The sequence below is a fragment of the Propithecus coquereli genome, unplaced genomic scaffold (assembly GCF_000956105.1).
Source record: "Propithecus coquereli isolate 6110/MARCELLA unplaced genomic scaffold, Pcoq_1.0 Scaffold181, whole genome shotgun sequence".
Classification (NCBI taxonomy): domain Eukaryota; kingdom Metazoa; phylum Chordata; class Mammalia; order Primates; family Indriidae; genus Propithecus; species Propithecus coquereli.
This window is the reverse complement of record NW_012142857.1, coordinates 3,820,069-3,847,333: the sequence shown is the minus strand read 5'-3', so window position 1 is coordinate 3,847,333 and position 27,265 is coordinate 3,820,069. Positions and strand designations below refer to the sequence as shown.

The window sequence follows — 27,265 nt, the reverse complement described above, 5'->3', positions numbered from 1 at the left end:
GACTTCCCACCCTCCAGAATTGTGAGCAATATCTGTTGTTTATAAATTACCTATCTACAGTATTTTGTTATAGCAGCAGGAACAGACTAAGATGGGTGATTATTCTGAGTACAGAACATCTTTGTTGAATTGATTCACCTACTTTTTTTGGCTTCTATGTTATCTATACAAGATTCTTTGACCCATATTATTTCTCTTGGAAAGAGATTTGAATTTAATGGACTTGAATGAACCACGGATTCTAGTCCTAGTTTTTCCACTAATTAGACAGCTACCTTAGGATGAGTAGTCCAACTCTGTATTTTCTGTCTACTCTTCCAAAAAATGGGTAAAATCCTATGTGCCGGACCTATCTTAGGAAGGTACTGTGAAACTCAAAGAACACAATTAATGAATGTCAAAGTGTTGGTAACAAAGGAAATGTAATGATCTGTACTACCAAATTAAGATTAATCTTCAGGCATTGTTCGAGAACATGACTTCCATCATCAGAAAGTGACAGGTGCTTCCTATTCATTTTACAATCCAGATCCCTAATGATACACTTCAATGCTTCCATCAGTTGGTTCTTGTCAAAGAATTGTGATGTGGCCATTGTTATGGGAGAATTAAAAGCCATGAGTGGTTGAATTTGATAATCCTACATCATATCAAAGATATTAGCCTAAGGAGAGAGAAATACTTTTCTAGTACCAAATAATAACTGTTCTTGCTGTTATTCTGGACTTGGGTACATCGAGATATATTTTCAAGCAAATCCTTCAGTCTTTTCTTCATCCTCATTTATCTTAACTCTTCACATCATCTTCCACTATCTATTCTTATTAGTATTATTAATAACAATAGTTATTTATTGAATCCTTCAAGTAATATTAGTCACCCCTTGCTGAAAATTTTTGATGTGTCCAACATTATGCTTAATGTATTATCCCAATTATTTCTCCCAATAATCCCATTTGATAAGCACCATTATCATCTCAATTTAACAAAGTAGGGAAAAAGGCACAAAGACAGAAAATGGTGGAGCTGGGGTATGTGCTTGCCTGGCTAAGTGAGGAAGCAATCCCTGGTCAATAGTTACTGGACCATAGCTATCATTTTGCTACTTGGAAGGCAGGTTCTATGCACTGTCTTTGTATCAATAACTTTTACAACTATCATCATGCTTTGCACAAAGCATTCAGTATGTGTTGGGTACTCGATAACTGCCAAGCATTCTGGTAAGTTCTGCACAGGCATTAGCTGACTCCCTGCTTGTAACAATACCCAGAGATGTTTTGTCTTATTATTATCAGTATTTTATAGAAAAAGAATCTAAAGTTTATAAAGATTAAAGTGATTTACTCAAAGTGACCCAGGCAAGCCAGGAACTCATACCTTGAGCTTTTCCTCCTCTTCTAAGTACAATGAGTACCTCTCAGACCCTTCCCTGGAATTCAGAATTTGTGAGGCCTGGGCTTGCCTGTTGAGGATGCCCCCATGTCCCAAAGCCCAGAACTATGAAGTTTTGCTCTAGTCTTCTCCAAAAGACCCTGTTAACCAACCTCCCAACCAGCAGAGTTTTCTAAACAATATATTAGGTCGTATTTCTTACTACTATTATTCAAATCATCTATATCCTTTCTGATTTTTTGTCTGCTTGATCTAGAAGTTCTAAAAGAGGCAGGTTAATGTTTTTCCCTGTCATTGTAGAATTGTCTATTTCTCCTTGTAAATGTGTCAGTTTTTATATTTCATATTTAAAGGCTGTGTGGTTAGGTGAACATAAATTTATGATTACTGTATATTCTAGTTAGATTGCTACTTTTATTATTATATGATGGACCCTTTCATTCCTAGATGGGCTTTATGCCTTAAATTTTATTTTGTTTGATATAATTACTGCTGTCTTCCCTACCCCCCTTCCTTCTTTCCTTTTCTCTTTTTTTTTTTGAGACAAGATCTTGTTCTTTTGCCAGGGTTAGAGAGAGCAGTGGCATTTCATAGCTCACTGCAACCTCCAACTCCTGGGCTCAAGCCATCCTCCTGCCTCAGCCTCCTAAGTAGCTGGGACTACAGGCATGCGCCATCACACCCAGCTAATTTCTCTATTTTTTGTAGAGACAGAGTTTTGCTATTGCCCAGCTTATGTACATTTTTCAATAAGCTTTTGAGTGAATGTTTAAGTCTGCTGGTTTTTTAATCCTTCTCCTTCAAGCAGAGCATCTTTTCCTTAGCTTGGCATTCAAAGCCCTGAACAATGTGGCTTCTCCTTATTCATCCAGCTTTATGTCTTTCCCTGCCGTCTCATGCCCTTCCCTTCTCTCTCCCTTTTCTTCTCCCTCTGTCCCATCCAGGCATGCCCCTCTCACATCTGGGCCTTTGCTTTCTTGGCTATTAGCTTGGCTAACTCCCAGCGGTATCTTCCCAAGTATAATTTGCCTGTCTGACCACCAAGACCAGGTGAACTGCCTCCCCTACGGTTGGCTCCTCTAACAGAACAGAAGGTCCCTGTGGGCAAGGACTATGTCCTAATCCTTGTCTTCTCAGTACAGTGGACAGTCCCTGATACAGAACAGACTCTCCAAGAACACTTGTTGAATGCATGGGAAACTTGGCTCCTTGGCATCTCTTAACAGAAGTCACAAAATGTCATTGGAGAGACAATCATTTTCATTAGTTCAGTGAAATATTGTATATATCAGTAAGCAGTTCCAGTAACAAGAAGTCTGTACGTTAGCCAGGTAAATCTTAGGCCTTCGATATTCATTAATAAGCCATTATTAAAAGCCTGGTAGAATCTTGTAAACTGCTGGGCAGCCTACTTAGAGACAGAGCATAAGAAAGGTGGAGGAAATTTTAGAACAAACGTATGTTTTAAAAAGTAGTAGAGAAACATACAAGAATGTTTAGAGCAGCATTATTTTAAGAGGCAAAAAGTGGAAACAACCCAAATGCCTATCAAGTGATAAAAGGATAAACAAAATGTGGTATATACATATAATGGAATATTACTCATCTATGGAAAAAAATGAAGTACTGATACATGCTGCAACATAGATGAACCTTGAAAACATACCAAATCAAAGAAGCCAGTCACAAAAAAGAACCACATGCTATACAATTCCATTTATATGAAACACTCACGATGGGCAAATCTATAAAGACAAAAGGTAGATTAGCAGTTGGCTAGGGAGGGAGGAATGGGGCGTGAATGCTACCAGGATGGAGTTTATTTTGGGGGTGATAAAAATGTTCTAAAATTAGACTGTGAAGATGGTTGCCCAGTTCTGTGAATATACTAAAACCATTGAAGCGTGCAGGCTAAACAGTTGAATTTTATGGTATGTGAATTGTATCTCAATAAAACTGTGTTTTAAAAAGTAGTAGAGAACATTTGTTGCAAAGTTAAAGCTGAGTAGGCTGTGAAAAAAATTAATCGTTGCTTGTAATAGTTCTACTTTGTGCTTCTCGGTAAGTGAAAAATCAAATCTCTCAACTGTGGGCCTTTGAAACCCTGTGCACATAGGCCAGAAAGCCCCACTCAGTACTGACCCAGCCAATAGGTGAGGAGTCATGATTACAGGATGCTAAAGACGCCAGCAAAGCTGATGCTGTGTGATGAACTCGAGGGAGACATCTGTAAATGAGGGAGTGAAAAGGTTATTCGAAGCACATAGCACAATTAGGAAGAAAACAGCAAAATTGCGTTTATGGTGTAAAACGTAAACATGTACCTGGAAACTGACAGCTTGTAGAAAACACGATTGGTTTTGGTGTAGACTTCTCTCTGGCTAGCTGTCAGAGTCAGGGAGCACTCGTCTCCAGCACCAGGGTAGTTGGGTGTAGTTGAAAGGAGTCTGGTCTGGGTCTTAAGATACCCAAGTGCCAGTTCTGGCTCCTTCACTTATTCACCATTCAACAAACAACTATTGTAAGCCTTCTGTATGCCAGGTACTGCACCTATCCTGGGTGACCCAAAGTTCAAAGACACAGAGCTTATCTCAAGGACCTCACCATTCAGAGAAAGACAATAAAAAAAAAGATACAAGCAAGGCTGTGACAGGGAGAAGGAAAAAGGGGTAGGAGTAATCTTTCCTTATTAACTCTTTGCTGTCCGCTAAGCATGTCCTCTTCTTGAGGAAAAGGAGCCTTTTTTAAAACTTGTATTCATTTTTAAAACACAGCTTTATTGAGACATCATTCGCATACTACACAATCCGCAGAGCATACAATTCAATGGTTTTTAATATATTCACAGAGCTATACAATCAACACCGTAATCTAATCTTAAAACATTTTCGTTACCAGAAAGAAATCATGTGCCTGTGACACTCCCCAACCTGCCTGCTCCACTCCCAGCCCTCCCCAAATATAATACTAACCTACTTTTTATCTTTGTAGTTTGGCCTATTCAGGATGTTTCATATAAATGGAATCATACAGTACGTGGCCTTTGTGACTGGCTCCTTTCACTTAGCGTAACATTTCAAGTCTAAGATTCATCCATCTGGCAGCACGTCTCAACACTTCATTCCTTTTCATGGCTGAGTAACATTCCATTGTATGGATGTGCCACATTTTGTTCATCCACTCATCAGTTGGTTGACACTTGTGTTGTGTCCACTTTTTGGCTCTTATGAATAATACTGCTATGAACATTTGTGTAAAAGTTTTTGCATGGACATATGTTGCCCTGTCCTTGGGGTGTATACCTAGGAGTGGAACTGCTGGATTATATGGTTTCTCTGTTTAATCTTTCGAGGTACTGCCAGATTGATTTTTAAAGTGACTACACCATTTTACATTCTCACGAGCAACATAGGAAGGTTCCAATTTGTCCACAACTTTTAGAACAATTATTTTCTGTCTTTTTGACCATAGCCATCTTGGTGGGTATGAAGTGATCACTTTATTCATTTTTGAATCCCTAGTGCTGCAAAGAGAACGTGGCACAGGGAGATTCGCAATTTATTTGTTGAGCTAATTTGAGAACAGGGTGGATATGTGTCAGATGCCCCCAGCATCTGTCCCCTTTTCCTTTAGAGAATTCCCTCTGATTACTGGAAAAAAGCAGATCCCAATTATAACATAGAAGCCAGAAATAATGTCAGCTCCTTACTTTCCCAGCCCTGCCTACAAGTAGAACGCAGAACATACGTTAAGCTTGGTCTACCTAATGCATCTGCCCCAGGCTTCAAAGAGAGGGCTTTAGCAATGCAAAGTGGGTTTGGTGGATCCATTCTGGTGACAATATCAGGTACTGCCTGGACATCTGGTTTCCAGGAGCAACAAGGCTAGCAGTGTGAGTGGTGGGTAGTACTGGTGTCCAGTACCATCGGACTGGAAGTGCAGCCAAGGTATCCTGTGTGGAATGGTAGTGGCAGCGATGGTTGCCTCCTACCCCAGCAAGCTGTGCTGTGTCTTGGCTGTGTTCCCGACTGCTGTCCAGCCTTCCTTGTTCTTGCTTCTTGTCTGAGCCTGTTTCTGCAGCCTTCCAGCAATAATGGTGTGCCACCCAATATCCTTTCCACAAATTCCACTATGTCCTTTCCACAAATTCCCTTTCTCCTTAAGTCAGCCAACATCAGTTTCTTCTTCTGCTTGCAACTAAAATCCCAGGTTTTGACAATGAATACTGAATGGGTATGTGTGTGTAGGGAGGGATCAATGGATGAATGGGGCCACACGGAAACAAAGCTTTGAAGGATGAGTACAGGTTGGTCAGGCACAAAGGGGCAAGTGCATTCCAGCAGAACAAAGAGCACAGCACAGACACTGGGGAATAAGAGATCATGCTGTACTAGGAAAACTCTCAGGAGCTCAGTCTGGCTGGGGTACAAGGAGTAAGGTGGGGAGTATTGAGATGTGAAGCTACATAGACTGGCCTAGGATAGATCATGAAGGATCCCTCAGGTTATGCTAAAGAGTCGTGACTTTATCCTGGGGGATGGGGAGGAAACTATTAATTGAGGTAATGACACCAGGTTTGCATTTAGAAAATATGCTCTTAAAAAAGAAAATTCCAGCAGCAGGGAGGAGAATGAATTGGAGCGGAGCAAGACTAGAGATAGGAAGGCCAGTTGAAGAGCAACAGCAACTATTCCAATGAAAGATGATGAAGTCTGAATCAAGGCAGTGAGCATGGAGAGGAGGCATTGGATCTGAGATACATTAAGGAGGCAGAGCCAATAGGAATTTTGTTCTTATTTTGATATATAGGAATTAAGGAAGAAGGAAGATCATGGATGACTCCAAGGTTTGTGTTTAAGTAGACCGGGTAGGAGATGGTGCCATTTAAGCATGCATGCATTCATGTATTCAACAAATGTTTAATTAGCACTTAATTGTAGTAGGTGCTGGATATAATCTGGTGAAAAAAATAAACCTGGTCCTACCTTTTCTGTGGTAACAATTACCCTACATCAGGCTCAGTTTATGTGTCTTCTCAGATTTTCTGAGCCTCACTATCTCTGGGACCCTTGACCTCTTGCTCTGTCTCAGCTGCCACCCTGAGAGACTTAGTGAAGTCCCTGTGGTTTGACTGGGTGAGGCCAACCAGCCACTTACCCAGTTTCCTCCCACCACTTCTGGACTCCAGGGCACGGAACCTGGCTTTCTGAGTGACTGTCAAAGAAAATGGATAAGAAAACTGGGAAAGTTAACTCCCAGTGAGTGGGACAAGCTATGACCAATAGGAGATAGGAGACAAAAGGATAAAATTCCTTCCTTTCTCAGATTGCTTCAAGGTATGATATCTCTAAACTTTCTGTCTGGAGGTGTCCTGTATGGCCAAGCAGCTGCACCTGCTGAGACAGGATTTATTTCTTCAAGGCTTGTCAGGGAGCAGTGTTTAGTGCAGTAATGCATCACCATGCATTGTTCCCCATTTTTCCTTCCCTTTTCCCTCACTACTGCTGCCCTGTGATTATACCTCCTAAACATAGCATCAACACTTAATCCTTCTATTAGGCTCTGTTTTCTAGGGAACTGGGCTAAGACACACTCACATGGGAAAGCAGGAGATGATCAGTTCTGTTTTGACATGCTCAGTTCGAGTGAACTTCGAGTGAAAATTACCCATCCATTCAAAAGTATCTGAGTGCCTACCATGTATGCTTGAATTAGGGACACTATGGTGAACAAAATCGACATGCTTAAGTTAGGGATACTGTGGTGAGCAAAGTGGACACATCTCCTCTTGTAGAGCTCTTATTCTGTGGGGAGTGGTGACAAATCAGTATAGAAATAAATTGACATTATGATTCCATATAAAGATAAGAGTTTCAAAGAAAAATATTAAAAGGTGATGTGACAGAGTGTGATGTGTGTGGTGGGGGTGCTAGTGCTAATTTAGACTGGGTGGTCAAGGGAGCAGAGAGCAGGTGGAGGGAAAAGACTTCCTTAGAAGGAGGAGCAAGTCTTTAACAGAAAGTGGCTAGAAAGGTGGGTCTGGCGGCAGTTTCATTTGTCTATCATTGGGGGTTACATGTGGGTAGGAAATGTGCCTCTATTTTCACCATTAAATAGTTGGTGAGGACTATGCACACACATAGTAATGGAAACTGGGAGCATGAAGAGTGGCAAAGGTGCAGTATGGGTGTGAGTGCAGACCAGGGACAGGTGGCAGAGTTAGTGGGCAAGCGTCAGAGCAGAAAATGCAGATAGTATGTGCCTAATCCCTGGCACTAAGTGGTCACAGGACTCTGGGGAAGTCCAGGCATCAGTTTCCTTAACTGCAAAATAAGAGCATTGAATCAGGCTCCACAATGATATAAAGGCAAGGAGGAGCTGATATGAAACCTCTGTGTAGCTACACAGTGTATCCCTCGGAACCCACCATGGAAGTCTTTACGACCCAATAGTAATTGGCTCTCTCCCACCATTAATTACATTCTGGCTACTTGTCAGCTAACACAATTGTCAGACTCCTTCAGCAAAATGTCTTTTTCATAGCTAAGGACTGTTTACAGTAAGGACAAACAATTGGGACTCATTAATTCAATAATTAGGACACTGATTATGCATCTATTGTCTACTCTAGTCAGCTATGTTAAATAAGCTCTTCAGTCTTCATCAGAGCAATTATGCTAATATGCTTGACATTTTCCAAGAGTATTATACCTTCATACACTTATCCTGCCTAGCAGTAGCCTGACTCAGTCAATATTGTCACACACAGACAATTATAATCAAGGCATAAGGCCCTATTGTTCACATAGGAATACTGAATAATCTCCTCTCACAGTAGAACTTTAAACACTTTGTATATTGTTCTTTCACAGTTCTAGACATTGGCCCCTGTTTAGTCTTTTTCCAAAATATGCAGATCTCAGATAATATTTAAATGTCTTTATGGGAGCAATCATTACATTGGAATTGTATTGTGATTTTCAAAGTAATATTTGAAAAACCACTGGATTAGTTATCCAATGATCCATTAATCCAATTTTCATTTATACGTTTAAATGTATAGACAAGAAATATAGTAATAATTATCAGATGCCTGGAGAATGATGAGAAATATAACTTGTTTTGCCATATATTTTTCTTTCAGTAGAGCTAACTTCTCTTTCAATTTCTCTATAATTATAGAAGATGCTACACGTATGTTTTATTTTTTTTAGTGACTTTTGGCAAAGAATGTGAATTTTCTAGCATGATCAACTAATGCTTTTATGGTAGGCACATAACAGATATCTGATGAACACCTATTAATGTTTTTTTCTCACATATTCCTTATTCTTGTCTCTAGCATTTCTCATCAAATGTTAAATACTTTTTCTTTTTAGCAAAAGCTAGCATGTGAAGAAGGACCATGTGTATGTAGTGTGTAGAGGCATGGGTATCAACATAAATTCATTTAAAACATGAAATTTCACTGTATTGACATAAAAATCCAGCTAGTGTTGGATTTTGTCATTATTATTTACAATAAAAGTAACCCCCCACATTTGTTCTTTACAGTTTTTATGTAGCTTATGTCATTTAATCAGTGTCCTTTCAGTTGCAAATAACTGGATCTTTTCTTAAGATGTAGTGATGCTCATTGCAATTTAGTCTCACTAGGATAAGCAAATGTAGAGCTTGGATGTTGACAAGAGATGCAGCAGTTGTATTGAGGGCAACTACAAACTGGAAGGATGGGGCAAAGCTGTGTAGAATGCTTGCAGACCTGTGACATACATGTCACTTTTATGTTATACAAATGCTATATTTTACTTTTCTTTAATTACTTAGTATTTTGGTAAGGGTGTGGGAAGACAACTTAGGATAAGCTGTCCTTGTCCTTCAGGAATTTATAGTCTAGATGGGGAGACAAATATACACACATGAGAAGTTAAAAAACTGCTGAAGACTAAACTAATGGATCAAGACATTAATCAAAATGAAGTCACGGTATGTATATCATCCTGACTGTAAGAGAGAAAATTCACAGGTGAGTGGTATAGCTTTAGGCAGAGGTAGCCAGGAAGGGCTTTATAGATTTACCAAAGAGGAGATGAAATATGAGTTGTTTTTTGAGAAATGGATATATATTTAAAAAAAATCAAACTATGGAAGAAACAATGATGAAATTTAAGTTTTCCACTTAAGACCCTGAGGCTCTTTCCAGAAGTAACCACTATTACCATTTTTTTCTTATGTCTTTCTAGTGCATTTAACTACTTTCAAATGGATTCTGAATTGATTTAATTGATTTTACAGTGTCATGTGTAATGAAGGGTTAAACTTGGTTTCTATCCATACAAAAATAAGACTCACTCAATATAATTTATATAATCGGGACCTACTGATAGATCTTGAGGTACCCTAGTGGATTTCCAAGCTGATTGTTGCCATGGCAATCCCTGCTCTATGTGCCTTCAGTTTCTGTCTTGACCCACTTTGGTTTAGACACATTTCTAGCAGAGGGGACAGTAGGCATGCTCCCATTTCTAAGCCCCTTGGGGTTACATTGGAAGCCAGACTGCCCCTCCTCCCATTTCCTCAGGCCTATAGATCCTGGAAGGCTTTCCCGAATGGAAGAGTTATGGGTCTGTAACTCTTCCATTTAGGAAAAAGAGTCTGACACTTCGGAGAGATGTTCTAACTTAGACCTCAAGCCTACTACCCACTGAATTAATGTAACTTCAAAGTACCTAACTCCCCTACTAGGAGCAGATTTTTTCTGGAAGCCCAGACAGCCCTGCTTTAGTACATGCCTCTACTACATCCTGTTCACATAGGAGAAAACAGTTGTGTGACCCAGGGTAGCTTTCCACAGGCCATTTCATATTAACACAAGCCATATTACTGTTGATTTGTGTTAGCAGGAAGGACCAGAAACAGCCTTTCTACTTCTAAGTTGAACAGGCTTTGCCCTAGCCTGGTGGCTCTGAAAAGTGGAAACAGAAGGCACAGGAGGTGGAACAGCTCCACCAATTGGCTTCTGGAATCTCCTTCACAAACTATTTTTGAAAAGGGGTTAGTAGAGCTGCCTCTAAACTGACAATGGGGAAACCACCATGGAAGTAAACTTTCGAAGGAAGAATTTCTGCCTGATAGGTTCATCTTTGCATAAATGTTTACACACAACAGAAGAGAAGGAAAGTTAATGATCATTGACTTTCCTTTAACTTCAAAGCCCTGTGCTATTCACTTTCATATTGATTGTTTTATTTAATCATCACATAACTATATTTAAGTAAGTATCATTGCAGGTGAGTTCCACTTGCCAAAGATCACACATTTGGAACAGAGCTGCATTCAGAACTACAATTTGCCTAATGCCTGACTCCACGGTGCACGCTCTTCATTGCAACCTTTCCATGAGAAAAGTACTTTACACGTTTGAGAGAAATAGTGGAAATGCTGGAGATTTTGAAAGGACATCTGGAAAACCTGTATGATTCAGGGGATGGCCAAATATCACTCAGGGTCCACTTGAAGGCACCTCCTCTGGGACACCTTCAATTCTCACAGGAGTATACTTCAAAAATTCTTACTGTTGGAAATGCTCATTTGGTACTTCCTGATTACTGATTTGTATTGGTAGTTACTTTTTCCTGCTTGCTTACCTTGAATCCCCAGTTAAATCTATGAAGCACATGAGAATGAGTGCTGGACAAGCAGCCAAGAAAGCTGTATTCTAGTCTTGTCTCTGCCACCAACTCCCTGTCTGAGACCGAAGTTTCTTTTCAACTTCAGTTCTGTGGTGCTTCCGAACATAGAAGGCGCTTAATAAATACTTGATGTGATTAGTTGAGTTCAATATTTTGTCAGCAGAGGCTTGGGTGTCCCTAAGGAAAAAGCAACAAGGTTACCCCTGGGAGGGGTTATCCCCTGGGTAGTCATAAGTTTAGGGCCTTGCCGCCTCCTGTAAGGCAGATGTCTGAAGTTGGGGCCTAGGAACATCTCCACAACAGTAAAGGGGAGGGAAGACAACCCAGCAATTAAGGGGCATCTTGACAGCACTTATCTTTTAGACTTCACAAGGACCCTTTGGAACACTCATTATTAATGTCACTTTTACTGAAGATGGTACCACGAAGCAGGTTAGACAAAAATATCAGGCACCCCCTACTCTGGTCCTAAATGAACGTAAAAGCCCCCTGCTATAGGCTTATTTACATCTCGGACTCGCCCCAGTCGGCAGCACGAGGGCCCCGCCCACTCGCCCGCTGATTTGCATAGGGCGCACCCAGCGGCGGGCGGGTACCCGGGCATCTCCAGAAGCTTTTCTGTCCCAGGCGCGTCCCGGCCTCCAGGCGGGCCCGAGGCCTCCCTGGGGGATGAGCACGTGTCCACTCTCAGACTCACGACCAGGGGGACGAGGCGGCGGCCCCCCTAGGCCCCTCCCAACGGCGCTGGCGAGGAGCTGGGAGGGTCCCGGGGCCCACTGGTCCCTGGGGTCGCCTTCCACCACGGAAGGCTGCAGGCCTCCGGTTCCCTCCCCCGGGCACTGTGGGAGCGCGCCGGAGACGAACTCAAGCGAAACCGCGGACGTCCCAACCCGCCCGGCCGCGCCCCGCCTCGCCTCACGCTCGACGGGGGAGGCGGGACCAATCAGCGAGCGACGTCTCCCTTCCGATTCGAGGCCCCCGACGCGCGGCTCACACCCCGAGCTCCCCGCGCGCTGATTGGCTGCGGACGCCGCCGGTCCGGCCGGGAGGCGGAGCGGGCCGAAGGCAAAGGGAGGTGGGGAGGCGGTGGCCCGCGACTCCCCGCGCCCCGCTCGCCCCACAGCTCTTCCCGCGGCGCTGGGCCTCCTTCCTTTCCTCCTCCGCTCCCTCCGTCTTCAGTGCGCGCCCCGCGCGGCGCTCGGCCGGCGTGCCTCGCGCCCTAACGGGCGGCTGGGGGCGCCAATCAGCGGGCGGCAGGGTGCCAGCCCCGGGGCTGCGTCGGCGAATCGGCGGGGCTCGCGGCCCGGGGTGGGAGGCGGGTCTACCCGCGCGGCCGCGGCGGCGGAGAAGCAGCTCGCCAGCCAGCAGCCCGCGAGCGCCAAGCGAGCCGCCGGGAGGTGGGTGCGCTGCGCCGCGGCGTCCGGCGGCCGAGGGCGGAGGGCGGAAGCGGAGGTGGGCCGGCGGTGAGGGCGCGGCCGAGCGGGCGGCCGAGAGGGGATGCGGGCGCGCGCCTGAGGGGAGGAGGGGCGGCGCGGGGCGCGCGCCCTCAGCCCTCTTTCCTCGCGGGCGGCGGCCGGGCCCCCACCCTCCTGTGCGCTTGGGCGGCCGGCCGGGCCCGGCTTGGGGGGCGGGGCGGGGCGGGAAGACAGCAGCCTGGAGTGTTTTCAGTTCCGCCTCCAATCGCCCATTCCCCTCTTCCCCTCCCAGCCCCCTCCATCCCATCGGAAGAGGAAGGAACAAAAGGTCCCGGACCCCCCGGAGCTGACAGGGCGGAACCCGGCCCCTCTGTGCAGGTAAAGCCTGGGCGCCCGCGGGCCTCGGGCTAGGGGTGTGTTTGGCCGGGGCCGGGGTGGTTAGCCGTGTCACATGGCCACGGTGGGGTGGGGGTTGGGGTGTGGCGAGTTCGGGGCCGTGGGCGCGCCGGCCCGGGCATCGGGGGTCCGGGCCGGGAGGGCAGGGGCTCGGCGTCCCGGAGCTGTGTGTCCGCCCGGGCCCGGGGCGGGAGCCGCCTGCGTTCCTTCTCCTCCGCGGCCGACGCGCTCGGTAGTTTGTGGTTCTGATTTTTAAAGCCGAAGGGCCAGAGCTCTTGTTTTAGGAGTTGTTGGGAAGCCCTATTAGGAGCTGGTAATACTTTGCTTCCACTTTTTTTTTTTTGGTCCTGTAACCTTTGTTAACCATAATACTCTCGGGTTTTTTTATTGCTTTTGTGTACTCTCACCCAAACATACGCACACGGCTGATAACTCTGTCGAGATCATCCTTTACTCATTTGTGAAAGTTGCTGTGTGAGTGGAGCCTGTTAGCTTTTATCACACGCCTTTAGAAAGCATGCTAATTGATTTCACGTATTTCAAACTTGGTTTTCAGAATTGCAACTTTAATTTTTTGTTGTCTTGTGGGGGATACTGTCCTTAGGTCAGGTACTTTTGTCTTTTATTTACTTTCCTTACGTGGTTATGGTTTTCTTTTGATCCTAAACAAAAGAAAAACAACACCCAGGTTAGTTTGGTTATTCCTACCTCTTGACCCTTTAAAAGCTAAATACTAGCAGTTTGTTGTCAGTCAAACCTTTTAAGAAAAAAGTCTCCAGGTAAAACGAATTTGCAAGCAGTATTTTTCATCAAAGTCATATCTTGTTTGTTGCTATAGTTTGGACTATCCTGAATTTTGGCATGTTAAACTTTTAAGACCACGTATGTAAAATAATAATAAATAAAAAAAATCATAATAAGTAACCAGTCAAACTCACTTGGAGGAATTTCATCCTTTCAGAAATGGTCCCTGAAATGTGAATTAACTTCCAAAATTCCTTTTCATTTTCTCTCCTTGATTTCATGTGAATTGAACCTGTATTACTGATAGGATGTTTTCCTTAAGCCTAACAAGAGAATAAATTTGCTATTATTATGCTGAAAATACATTTGCTGCTCTATTTTGCCCCCCTTTAAAAAAGTTTTCCTCTTACAGAGAAGTGTGTAAGTCATATAGTTAAATGAAGTTTGGACGGTTTTAATACATGAATTAGTGAAGCAACTGCAACGCAGAGATGGGAGAAATAATGTAAAATGGACTTTATAAATGTATCATGGTTTGAGGCTTTTTTTCATTTGCCTTAAAAAAACCCATAGAATAAATTTAAAGAATTTCCTACGCCAAAAGGTCATTTAGCAAGCGTTTATATTAAATTCAAAAAGTAACACTACTTTTATTTTGTAAAGTTCCTTAGTCTTTGCCGTAAACTTAGCTGTGGTAGTAAATATAAATAGTTCTTGTCTTTGGGCATTTCTAAAGAGAGTGCCCACTTGTACTCTTAATGTTAAAATCTGTTGGATTTAATTGAGTTTAAGGAAGTTCGTTGGCTAGGTTTAATTAATGTAATGTGATTGGCAACATTCATTTCTGGGCTTTTAAGTAAGAAATAGCTCTGAGAGCTTGGTTTTTTATACTTGATAGCTACACCTTCTAAAGTGATTTTGGATTATAGGTGTTAAAAGTTTGTTTTTTCAAGGTTGTAACCTACCTGTACCTAGTCATAAGTGGTCAATTCTTTACACAATCTGTAAAGTTCATGAAATAATAGTCTTGTAAGAAACTGTGCAGGGTGATTTCCTGTTTGTGGCCTGTCAGGTTATGCATTTAACTCTTAGGTAGGAATATTTGGGATAATTTTGTGTGTTTCACCAAAAGTTCTCTTTAATATTTCAGAACAAAGGTTGTTTATACTTGAAGATGGCAAGAGGTCTCCTTTTTATTTTCTAATAGAAAATATTAGAATCGTATTGTTATAAAGCTTCACATTTGAGGGAAAATATATAAGAGAAAAAACCTCAGTTTAGCTGCATAAACTGCTGGTCAAACACCTATTGAATTCTTACATTTTGCAAATGTTGTAAGTTTTGACTTTAGGTCTGACAGCTTTCCTTATTGTTTGGTTTTGATTCTGTTGGTTTTGTGCTGTAGGTAGCAGCTTTTTTATACAGGTGTTTTTGTAATGCGTGTAAAAGCTGTATTTAGTGCAGTCTGGCAGATGGAGATTTATTCATATTCTTGGGACAAGAGTAATTTTTAGAGGGTGGAGAGGGGCATGTCTTTTGGATTTCTTGTTTTTTCATGGGAGGAGGAGAGCCGCTTATAGGCCCTTAGTTTTTGTAAGTATTGCAGAGGTATGTCAGAAAATGTGAAATGTAAGGAATTCGAAACTAGTTCAGGAAAGGTTATGCATTTATTTAACAAATACCTTGTGTTTATTGAACAAGTGGCATTTATTCAAAAACAGCTTTTTCTGTGTGTCAGGCTGTGAACTAGGCAATAAAGTAACAGCAAACAAGTACACCCCTGTTCATTAATGGAATTGGAAAAATGGAAACTCCTCATTACCCAGTGTTTAGAGTAAGAAAATTGTTAACGTACAAATTGAGGGAGCATGCAGTAAATTTATTACTGAACCAGTTCCTAAAGTATGCTTGCATTGCTTCCTGTCAAATATAGAGGATAGCGCTAGGGAAGATGTGAAGTGTTAACTTATAGTTCACTGGGAACAATCAGTGTATTATCAGTGTATTTTGGGGGGGAACTTGTCACCAATTTTGCACGGCCTATACAAACTGAAGGTATGGCCAGTCTTTCAGAAACACATTTGTTGCCAAACGCATATACTTGCAGAGGTACATGTCATTTGTCCTTAATTCAATTACATATTGCCTTTTAGTTATAGAAACAGGTTAAGGAAAGAAAGCAAACTTGAATCAGTCAGGTTCCAGTCAAAGGATCAGGAATAAAGTATAAAAGTAATTGGCTAAACTGAGAATAAGGTTTGGGCAGCAGTCTCATGTAGTGGAAAAGTCTTGGGTTGTGGAGTAGAGCCCTAGGCTAATATTTGGTTTCTCAGATACAATATTGGGGAAATTACTCCTTAACCCTTGAGCCTTGATTTTTCTGGCTGAAAATGGAAGTAATTACCTTTACATTTTAAGGTTATTATAAGGATTAAATGATCACGATTAAAATAGCTAGAACATTGCCTCAGACATAAGGGTCCTCCTAAATGATCTAGTTGTGGGTTTCAGTTACTTGGGCTCTTTCTAATTTGCTAATATCCTTGAAAAGCAGAAAGGCTACCCCACAAAGGCTTGGGGTAGCCAAATTGTCCAAGTCCATACCTTAAAGCATAGGAAAGCGTTGGAGACCCTTAGTCAGAACCTGTTGGCATTTATTTAAAATGTTTCTGACAAGCAGAGTTTCTGGCTTCTAAGCCCACAGTAAATTAGAAACACATAGATTATGGCTAGTGTGGGAGGTTAAGGGGCGTGTAGTTGTGGGGTGGGTAGGAAGATGGGGAACTGTTAGCCTACTGTCTATTGTAAAAAAAAACCAAACAAAAAAACAGCCTGTTGAGGATAATAGAGATAATCTGCAAGACACAAAAACAAACATTGAAAGCCTCACTAGCATGTCTGGGGCCATTCAGTGCAGCACCAGACCTGAAAGCATAGTAATGAATGTTCATCAATTAACATAAGTCATGTTTGGGAAAATCTGTTTAAGAGTGTAGCAATCTACATAATATTCTTTAGATTGTTATTCAGGATGATTAACAAATGTTCTTAAAGGGGTAGAACATAATGCTATATAGTTTATGACTTATTTCATGATAAGTCCATAGTACCTACTATGAAAAAGATGTTTTTCATTTGTTTTGCCATTCAGAGAGCCATGATTCCACACTGAAAAGTCTTTATGCTAGTCAGTATAGTAAAGAAAGGCGATCTAAGTGGTGTAGCATCCTATAGCAGAACTTTTCTTCAGAGGAGGTCTTTTTTTTTTGTAATCAATCTGTGGGCGTGTCATGTAAAACTTTTCATTCAGGCTTTGAGATATATGTTAGAGATTTCTTCCAGGACAAAGCAAGTGTGGACAGTTGGCCAATCTCTGTTGAGGGCTTCTTGACTCGTATTACATGTGACTTTTGCCCAGTATTAGCTTTGATAAGTTTTTGGGGATCCTCTTCCTCCCTACCTTAGGGTTACTTTCTAAACAATCTGCTCCATCACATAATTATTGGTAACCTTATAACATGTAGCCTTGGCTATTAAAAAAATAGAATTTCTTTTTTAGCAGCAGTACAAAAGTAATCCAGCCATTTTCATTTAAAAATGCATAGTTAGAGGCTTATTGCTTGTTGCTGACCAATTTTGATCATTTCTTCAGGTTGGTATAATTATGATGTATTCAGTTAGGGCATATTTCAATGCTGATTCTAGATTTACACCTCAGAGATAGCTGTCAGCTTCAATTCAGCAATTTCATGTAGGAAGAATGTAATTTTGCCAAGCCAGGTGGATTTAGACATTGCCTCTAGCTGGCCAGATATCCAGAAATATTACGGTAATTCTGTGATTTATGAGCTTGCCTCACATTCTAGAATGTGAGTTTTCCTTTAACTCAGTGGGTTCTTATTTGTAACTGAGCCACGCTGATAGGACAGGTGCTTGGTAATTTAGATGTGTCTTAAGATTTGTACTCTTAAGAAAGTAGAAATCCTAAAATGATTCATTTTCATTAACATATGTGAATTTACTGTGAAATTGTCATTAATTCTTCCAGGTAGCTCTGTAATTTTTCAAAATCTGGGATTACATTGGCCTCAAGGATGTAGGGCAATGGAAAGTGAGTGTAGACTATAATTGCTGTCTGTTCAGTATACATGCCTCATTTACATCTGAAAACTTGCATTTCCTTGAATAATCTATAGGGCCTTACCTTCCATCATTTTTGGGGGGGAGGGGTATAGTTTCAGGTTTAAGGTATTCAGCTAGAAAGGAAGAATAATCTTGGCTGAACCACTGGAAGTCTATCTGTTCATTACCTTGAGTCTCAAGTCAAAAAACACTCTTGATCTGAACAAGTAGCCTAGTAGATCTGTGATCACGTAATTTGCCTGTGTTTAAAAGTAAACTGCACTTCATTTGCTGCTTCAGCTGCTTCCAAAAATTCTATGAAGAGATAATGGTTAAGGTCTTGTGAATATTAAGGAAGTATGATCCATCTTAATTACATCTTCCATTTCAAAATGTGGGGTGGTGAATCTGATTTACAGAGTCCTTTTAAATGATACAATGGGAGCTGGGCCCTTGAGCCTGCTCCCTTGATTTGAATGAACTATTGAAGCTTTCTTGTTGACCAGCAATGCTTTATTTGTGGCAGAGAACACAGATGTGTGTTTATATCAACTTTTTAAATACTTCATAGACAGGTATTTAGGCTGTAGTTCATGTTAGCCAGTCAATTAAGCTTTTCTTTTTAAAATATTTTAAGTATCAGGAGGGTCCAAGGCTCACGCGTTGGGTCTTTCTGCTCTGAACCAGTAGTTTGAGACTTTAAAGCACGCACTCAACTTGAGCACACAGCAGCAACCAGAAAGCCTTAAGAGAGAAATATGCAGTCTCAAAATGTAAAACAGATAAAAGGAGTAAAGCTCTTTTGTGGGAGGGAGATGGGCAGTTGTCGAAGCCCAGTCAGATCAGTTTTCTCCTAGTACTTACCCCAGGAAGCCTTTGAAGCACCACTGCGGAACAACAGGTCTTAGAGAAATCTTTGCTACAGACCTCACTGTCTAACAGGTAGCTGCCAGCCACATGTGGCTACTTGGCACTTGAAATGCAGGCTCTGAATGAAGAACTGAGTGTTAAATTTTATTTAATTTTAGTTAATTAAATCTAAATTTAGGTAGCCCTATGTGTCTGATAGCTACTGTATTGGACAGCACAGATAAAGGACATTCATCATGGTAGAAAGTTCTGTTGGACAGTGCTAGTGTAACTTTTCTTTAATTAAACTTTTACAGCCTCAGGACTCTGCCCAGATGATTTGATGTAGCTGTTAGTTGCTGCTTCAGGAGAGGATCAAGACAGACTCTGGGAATTTGAAGGGTAATTGGAATACTTAATATTTGTGCTGAATTGAGTCTAGGCCTGTGTGTGTCACCTGACAGGTGCATTTTTTTAGTAATCTGGGGATAATAAACCATTATGTAAGTTGTGTGTTTACATGCTGAATATAGAGATACAGATTCCATACAATTCATTAAAGGTAAAAGGAATATGACTTTTAGGTTATATTCCTAAACAGTTTCTTTACGTAACAGTTCCTTGGTAATGTGGACTTTCAGTGAACTAATGACTTGCTTCTAGGGTTAAATTCAAACTCTTGCATTTCATTTGACAGTCTATAAAATTGAACACATTAATTTTTTTTTTGTTTGCTTTTGTTTAAAAAGGCATATTTCCCATCATTCGCCATGGGGCCGACTTAGGTTTCCATTTGGCAATGTTTTTCCTTGCTAGCTTACACTTTGGAGAGAATATATTAGCAGTTACAGTGAAAATCGAGAAATCTGGTTTTTTTTGAAATTGGTTTTTATGTGCCTTAACCTTTTTTTTTTAATGCTTTCTATTGTCTGGTTACTAATGATTTCTGTGACTAAAACAGTTGTAAAATTCCAAATCATTGATGATACTGCTTTTTTCTCTACTGTGGTGTTTGAACATAGATTGCAGAAAATCTGATACAGTTGTCCTTGGTATCTGTGGGGGATTGGTTCTAGGCCCTCCTGAGGAGACCAAAATCTGAGAATGTTCAAGTTCTTTATATAAAGTGTAGAATTTGCATATAACCTATGTACATCCTCCTGTAGTCTTTAAATTCTCTCTAGATTACTTAATACCTAATACAATGTAAATAGTTGCTATACTGTGTTGTTTAAGGGATAATGACGAGGAAAAAAGTCTACATGCTCCATACAGCTGAAACTTTATTTTTTGAATATTTTCCATCCAAGGTTGGTTGAATCCATGGATGTAGAACCCAGGAATACAGAGGGCCGACTGTACAATGATTTTATACTTTTTTCAGTGTGACCTTAGGTGTTCAATATGAGGTAGTACCATCATATTTAAAGAATTTTATGTTGAAATAATCAACTTCGGGTTTTTTTTTTGAGATAAAAATTCATAGAGGTGTTTGGGGAATATTTTATATTTCTGTGCAGCTTGAAGATCCTGGAATTTCTATTCTGTGCCTTTTAAAAGTGTAAACGACATTTGCTTTCTGTATTTAATCAGTTTCTCTGTTCTTGACTTCAATTTTGTAAAGTGTTTTTTACCACTCCTTTTCATATTTCCCTTCCACCCCTTCAGATGAATGGCCAACCTTAGCAGTCTTTTCTCAGTGATCATACTACTTCCAGTGATTGCCATTATTGTCTATCCTCTCTTTATCTAAATTTCTTAAAATGACACAGACATGCTAGAACAGACAAATATTAGGCCACTTCTCCTACTGCAAACGCATGGAAATGTAGGATAAAAAGACAAGTTTTATGTATGTTTATAGTTGGTCTTAAGGAAGAGAGAGAAAATGCCCAGGTACTAGACTTAGAAAAATCAGTTTTAAGGGAAAGCTGGCCTTGGGGAGTTTATTAGAGATAAGATCCAGTAACTGGGGAGGAGGTTGTAAAGCCATTTGAAGAAAGGAGACAGAACTCTGGGAACTGTATACTTAAAAAAAAGAAACACCTAAAAACTGTTGTGATAGCATTGAAACATTGGGGCTTATGGAAGAAAGATGCCTCAAACTTCTCTATGGAAGAACTAGAAAAAAACTAATCTTTAGATGAACTTAAATAGCACCACAAGGTAAAGCAGGATAAATCAAAATAAATCTACAGCTAGACATGGAATGGTGAATTTTTGTATAGGTAATAGATTATTTTAATTTGGAATTCAGAGGATACGTAGTGAAAAGTCTCTTTGCCAGCCGGTCCCTTGCACCCAGTTGCCTTTCCAAAGGTTTTTGTGTATTACTGCTCCAGAGGTTTTATTTATCTATAAGCAACTTTGTGTGTGTATTACCTTTTAGGACAAATGGTCATATATTTCACTTAATAGTACATCGTGTAGGTTATTCCATGTCAATACATAATAAGTGCCTTTTTTTCCCCTTTAGGTTGCATAATCTTTTGTATAGGTGTCTATAACATGTTTCATCAGTCCTCTGTTGATGGACATTTAGGTTTTTTCCAGTCTTGTGTTATTAAAAACAATGCAACAGGGTGTGTTATGCACTGTTGGGGGGATGGGCATGCTGTAGCTCTGACTGGGGTGTTGCAAAGGCAATATGTGTAACCTAAACGTTCATACCCCTGTAATATTCTGAAATAAAAAAAAATAATAAAAAAGGAAAACCAAAACAATGCAACAGATAACTTTGTTTATACATCATTTTGCACCTATGTGGTTATGTCTAAGAAAGATTTCTGGGAGTAGGTCAAAGAATATCTACATTTGTAATTTGTTTTAGAGAAGGTCCTTTATTCATTTTTTGAATAAGTTATAGGTGCACATGGTATAAAAGTCAAAAGGAACAAAATAGTAAATATGAAAAAAATAAGTCTCCCTCACATCTCCTACCTCCTGCTGCTCAGTTACACTTTTCAGAAATGTGACCACTGCTACTAGCTTCTTGGGTATCCTTGCCACATGTGACTATTGGGCACTTGAAATGTAGCTAGTCTGAACTGAGATGGGCTGCAAGTGTAAAATGATCACTAGGTTTCTATAACACTTAGTGTAAAAAATAGAATGTAAAATATCACAGTAGTTTTTAACACTGATGGCATATTGAGATGATAATATTTTAGATATACTGGGTTAAATTAATAAAGTTATTAAATCATTAAAGTTATCAAGTTCATCTTATATCTTCCAATATAATGGTATTAAAGTTGGGATCTTTGGGAGGTGATTAGGTCATGAATGGGATTAGTGCCTTTACAAAAGAGACCCTGAAACTATCTCCTCCAAGTGAGAATACCACTAAAAGGTGGCTGTCTTCAACCCAGAAGAGGGCCTTCACCAGAACCTAGCAGTGCTGGTACCCTGTTCTCGGACTTGAGGCTTCAGAACTGTGAGAAATAAATTTGTTGTTTATAAGCCATCCAGTATGTGGTACTTTGTTATAACAGCCCAAACTGAATAAGGCACACCTATTTTTACTTTTTTAATGTGGCTAATAGAAAATTTACAATTACTATGTGGTTTATATCCTATTTCTGTTGGATAGCACAGGTCTAAAGAAATTCCATGTATATATAAACATGTATGAATATATGCGAATTCCTTTTACTCAGGCAAAATAATTTTTCTTTTCATTGTAATCTATGGAATCAGAAGTATCTTGCTAAAATGCTGGGAAACAGTTACCAGGCTCTTCTTTATGGCCTCATCATTCACTCTCATCCGTTTATCATTATCATTGTGGGACTTACCAGTGAAGATGATGCTTCCATTGACTTTTACCCTGTTTGTTTGTTCACTTCGGAGAGAAGACTGGCATTATTCTTGGCTCCACAGTTTTGAACCTGCTCCAGTTTGCACTGGTTGCCTCTACACCTAGTACATGCAGGCATCCTGGGATCCCCCCTTCACTATGATATTACAGATTTCCTTCATTTTTCTCCTTTGTTAGATCTTCTATTCTGTCTTATTTCACTACTCTGTTTTTGATGAAATACAACCTTCAGGACCTTCCTTAAGAGTGTTGGTAGAGGGGACATATTGGAGATGTTACATGTCTGAAAATGCCTTTATTCTACACTGACTTCTACGATGGTTGGGTAAGAGAAGTTGGAAGTAATTTTTTTTTTCCTCACAATTATGAAGGCATTTTTCTCTTGAGTTCACTTATAGTATTCCTGTGAACAAAACTACCAAGACATTCTGATTCTTTTCTATATAACCCATTTTTTTCTCCCTGGAAACTTTAGACTCTTCCTTTGTTCTTGGCATTTTGAAGTTTCACTGCTATGGGCCTTGATGTAGGTATGTTTTCATCTATTGAATTGGGGTCTCAGTGGGCCCTTTCCATTTGGAAACTCGTATGTTTCAGTTCAGGGGCTTTTTCTTGATTTCTTTATTTGACCTCCTACTTTCCATTATCTCTGTCTTTCTGGAACTCCTGTTTGAACATTGGACCTCCAGAACTGGTCCTTCAATTTTCTTCATTTTTCTGTACTATTTTCCATCTTTCTTTTCTGCTTTCTGGAAGATTTCCTCTACTTTGTCTACCAACCCTTCTATTTACTGTGTGTGTGTGTGTGTGTGTGTGTGTGTGTGTGTGTGTGTACACTCTTCCTTTTTCCCTATTTCTGCTGTCATGAGCGGTCAAGCTACCTGAGAGCTATCCTATTCTCTGAGTGCTCCCTTTGAGAGCATGCTGCTCTTGTTTCAGGGTTGCTGATCTCTGGCTATATTGATGATTTTTAAAGTGTTTTCTTTTCCTGTATAGTCTTAATTTTCTTGGAGCTGCATTTTTCTGTTTTTGCTTGCCATTTTTCCTCAGATAAAGTAATCCTTGATTAAGAAGTAGAGGTCTAAAAAGCTGATCAGAAACTGAACATGTGGGTGAAGGCTGTCTCTTTTCAGTTTCACTGTAGAGGGATCTGAATGAGCTATTGGTTGGTAAACTCTCATTATTAGTATCTTTATGCCTTTCCTTCTGGATTGGTCAGGTACCCTAGAGAAGAGTCTTTCTATCTGTGACTGGGCAGAAATTTCACTGCTAGTATTCGGGAGCCAGAACCCAGTGCAGGAAGGAGTTTGGCGGTGTCTACATTTAGCATACCATGTGCTCATGTTCTTTTATTCCTTCTGTTCTCCTTCCCAATTATACCTGGCCAGGGGTACTGCTTTACCCTCTGCAGAGAATTAACATTGAGGCGGAGGGGCAGTTACCCAGGGATGTAGATAGAGTGCAGGAGTAGATCTAAGAATCTAATTTCTTTTCCAATAGCTCTTACCCAGTCCTACCTATTTTATCTCCTCCTCCCTCCAGACCCTCAATTCCTGATATGACTGGTGCATGGTTCCTTAAGCTTTTGAAGATTCTGTATAAATTAGGATGTTTTTCAGCTTGCCCTACAGATAGCCTACAATTAGTAGTCTCTGACCTGTTCAGTTACTGCTCATCCATTTGCCAGCTGTTAAAATTCTGCTTCTGTTTTCTCCTTACCTCTTTTCCTTATTCTCATGAGATTCTGTTCTTTAATTCCTTTATTATAGTTTTTAATAGGCTACTGTCTTCACCTGCAATCCGCTGATGGGTTAAAGTTTTCCATTAAAAACATTTAAGAGTTATCCTCCAGAAGAATTGAAATATTAATAGAATGTATAACTCCAAGTTAGTGGAGATAAAGGTTGGAAATGAAAAAAAATATGATCATTCCTGTAAGGCAGAGAAGGAGAAAAGGAGCAAAGAAAATGCATAGGAATTAGAAAACACAAAATAAGATAGTAAAAATAATCTTAAATATCTCCATATAAACCCAATACATAATTTCAGGTTAAACTTGCTGGTTAAAGGGGAATAAAAAAAATCCAACTAAATGCTTTTTATTAGTAGAGATATTCCTAAAAGTATGATGACATAGTTTAAAAGTGAAGGAATGGAAAAAGATAAACTAGGCTTGATTTAGAAGGTAAAATTGGCAGAATTACAAGGATAAATCAACAAATGTATGATTGTATCAGGAAATTTTAACACACTTCTCAGTAATTTAGGAAAAGGTAGATAAAAAGAATTACAAGGTTATAAAAGATGGAAAGAGTACAGTTAACAAGCACCTAATAATTACACAAGATACATTCTTTTCAAGTACCCATGGAATTTTACAAAAACTGGTTATGTGTTAGACTTCAAAGCAAGTGTTGACAAATTCCAAAGAATTTATACTGTATAAATCACATTCTTGGACTCCAGTGCAGCTGAGTTAGTGACATGATAGAGGAGGATAGCAACAAATCTCTGAATCTATAGTTGTATTATACTAAAAAATGTATTTCTAAACTTATGAGAAAAAGAATGACTCAGTGAAAATGAGAAGATAATTGGAACAGAATGTTTAAAACTGAGATACAACAAAAGTGCATTTGCCTTTACGAGAAGTTTAGAACCTTAAATGTTTATTAGTAAAATAATAAAAAATTGATGAAAATTTATGAGCTAACCATATAATAAGTTAAAAATCGATGCACTGATTACGTGAGTTAGAATGTAATGGGTTAGAGAGGCTGGGCGCGGTGGCTCACGCCTGTAATCCTAGCTCTCTGGGAGGCCGAGGCGGGCGGATTGTTTGAGCTCAGGAGTTCGAAACCAGCCTGAGCAAGAGCGAGACCCCGTCTCTACTAAAATTAGAAAGAAATTAATCGGACAACTGAAAATATATATAGAAAAAATTAGCCGGGCATGGTGGCGCATGCCTGTAGTCCCAGCTACTCGGAAGGCTGAGGCAGGAGGATCGCTTGAGCCCAGGAGTTTGAGGTTGCTGTGAGCTAGGATGACGCCGCGGCAGTCTACCCTTGGCAACACAGTGAGACTCTGTCTCCAAAAAAAAAAAAAAAAAAAAAAAGAATGTAATGGGTTAGAGAAAGGAAGGAAATAATAAAGTTAAGAGTAGACATTAATTTAAAAAAAAAACCTTATAGTTAGCCAAGGTACTAAGTTGAAAAGACTAAGTTTGCCCAGATTGATAGAACAAGAATGTACAAATGTATTAGAGATGAAAAGAGGGTGTAACTGTAGAGAAATTGAAATTTTAAAACTAAAAATAACTGTGAACGGCTTTATTCCGTTAAATTCGGAAACAGGTAAAGTGGACAATTTCTAGCAAAATAAATTACCCAAATTGGCTTAATAAAAATTAGAAACTTGACTAGATTATGATTTAAAAATTTAAATTCATAGTTAGAAATCTACCTACACCAAGCTCCAAGTGAAAACCTCAGATGGACGAGTACTACCAAACGTGAAGAATCAGTAATTCCAATCTTATACAAAATGTTATAGAAAATAAATCATTTTGCAAGGCTGCTATAACCTTGATACTGCAGTCGGATAGTATGAGAAGGGGAACATACAATAGGAAAATATTAAATCTGTTGAACATGGCAATAAAAATTGTACATTGTAAAGTACTAACATTTACTTAAAACAAAATGCCATGACTAATTAGGGATTGTCTCAAGAATGTAAGGATGATTAAACATTAGAAAACCCATAAATAAAATTCATCACATTTGCACATTAAAGGAGAAAAGCCATATGATAATCTTGATAGATAATAGGGGAAAAGCGTATGATAAAATTTAGTACTTGTTCATGACAAAAATGCTTAGAAAACTAGGAATATAAGAGAACATACAAAAGTGTCAGTTAAAACACAGAAGAGTACATATGGTATAATTCCATTTATGTGAATTTCTAGAACAAGTTAAATTAATACTTGGTGATAGAAATCAGATCAGATCTCCCTGGGACGGGGAGGGTAGATTGACTGAAAAGGGACACAAAGGGACTTCAGGGATGATGGAAACATTCTGTCTTGATTGGAATGGTGGTTATATAGATGTAAAACATTTGTCAGAATTCATCAGACTCCATACTTAACATCTGTACATTTTATTGCATTAAGTTTTGCCTCAATAAAGTTGATTTTTTAAAAAAAACGTGTAAAAACCAATGCATTTGTGTGTAGCAGCAACAAACAACATTTACATTTTAAAAAGCCACCATTTAAAATGGTAACAAAACCTACAAAATATCTTGGGAAAGACAACAAAAATGTGTGAGACCTTAATGGAGAAATTTTTAAGAGACATATTAAAATCATGAGAAGAGATGTTTTTGTTTATGAATGGAAGACATTATCATAAAGACGTCAGTTTTCTTTCACTGACAGATTCATTGTCATTCCAGTTAAAATCCCAGCAGCTAAAAGGAATTTACTTTATCAGATACCAGGACATATTGTATAGCTTTAGTGATAAAGATATAATGGTTTTTACCTCAGATATAGAATAATGGAAGAAAAAAACAAAAGCCCAGAAACATAAGTAACATCATAAATTGGGAAAAAGTCAGTACATGATGTTGACATGCTTAGTTATCTCTGTTGGCAAGGGGAAGAGACCTCACACTGTCAGAAATACTTTCCAAGTAGATTAGCTAACTAAAGGTGAAAAGCAAAACATTAGACTTTATGACTTCTAGATCACACCATGTGGAAGGATTTTTAAGAAGATGCAAATGTATACTTTGTAGAGGATTTAAAATAATTGATAAATTTGAGC

At 39.8% G+C, this 27,265-nt stretch overlaps 1 protein-coding gene across 1 annotated transcript in view; it reads left to right on the top strand.

The window, feature by feature from the left end:
- Window positions 1-12,222: 12,222 nt before the first annotated feature.
- SMAD2 (SMAD family member 2) overlaps window positions 12,223-27,265 on the top strand; it is a 103,364-nt gene continuing 88,321 nt past the window's right edge. The window contains exons 1-2 of the mRNA XM_012642634.1: window positions 12,223-12,481; window positions 12,792-12,877. The gene's annotated coding sequence lies outside the window, so the exon portion shown is untranslated. The remainder of the gene's footprint in view (window positions 12,482-12,791; window positions 12,878-27,265) is intronic.